At 37.4% G+C, this 819-nt stretch overlaps 1 pseudogene; it reads right to left on the bottom strand.

Moving 5' to 3' along the window:
• Positions 1-335: 335 nt before the first annotated feature.
• On the bottom strand, positions 336-478 carry LOC117069175 (annotated as a pseudogene).
• Between the last annotated feature and the right edge of the window lie 341 nt (positions 479-819).

The raw sequence follows: 819 nt of genomic DNA, 5'->3' as shown, positions 1-819 counted from the left end.
AAATTAAGCAAACAAAGAAAAATGAAATAAAACAGAAAAGAATGCTGATAGAATCAAGTGTGTCTGGGGAGAAAACCAGGCACTTTCTTATCTTGGGGTAGTCTGACTACCTCTCATTGTATGTACTTTGGCTTTATTTGATATTTTGAAAATTTTTGTTCACCTAAATAACAAGCAGAGAGAGCCTCCCTAAAAGAAAATGATACTTATTCTGGAATAGGGTATTGCAATGGGAATACGTGTGGCATTACAAACTGTGTGTGTGTGTACATATTTAGGGAGGTAAAAAAAGACAAAAGCTTTTCATTTTTAAATTTTATTAATGGATTTATTTGCAGGGTAGGGTATAAACACTATCTCCCACTACACAGATTATGCAGTTGAGTGTCCTACACTTGGGGAAAATCACGGAAGCACAAGGAGCCTCCCTTGGAAAAACACCTTCCTGATCCTGGTATCTCTCCTGCCAGGTAAGTGTAGACAAATAAAGGGAAAAAAAGGAGGATTGCATAATTGTTTTGAAATAATTGTCCTTGGCTACAAGGATCCACAACTAGGGTGACAACAGTTCAAGGCTGGAAAGGCAGTTGCTGGGCAGATACCCTTGCAGAAATGTTTTAGGTAAGGTTGCAATGGTCTCTGTGCAAGGTTGTGTTTTTTGTGGAGTATTTCATGGTGATTTCTGTTATCGGACTTTTATGCAGGACAACTCTCCCTTCATGGCATTCTCTAGCTCTACGTGTCAGCGTGGTTTTTGTTAGTTTGCTTTTTTTTTTTTTTTTTTTTTTTTTTTTAGCAAAGGTGACTCTATTTTGAATC

The sequence above is a fragment of the Trachypithecus francoisi genome, unplaced genomic scaffold, assembly GCF_009764315.1.
Source record: "Trachypithecus francoisi isolate TF-2019V2 unplaced genomic scaffold, Tfra_2.0 Lachesis_group21, whole genome shotgun sequence".
Classification (NCBI taxonomy): Eukaryota; Metazoa; Chordata; class Mammalia; order Primates; family Cercopithecidae; genus Trachypithecus; species Trachypithecus francoisi.
Note: the sequence above shows the minus strand (reverse complement) of the source record. Positions and strands in the feature narration are given on the sequence as shown.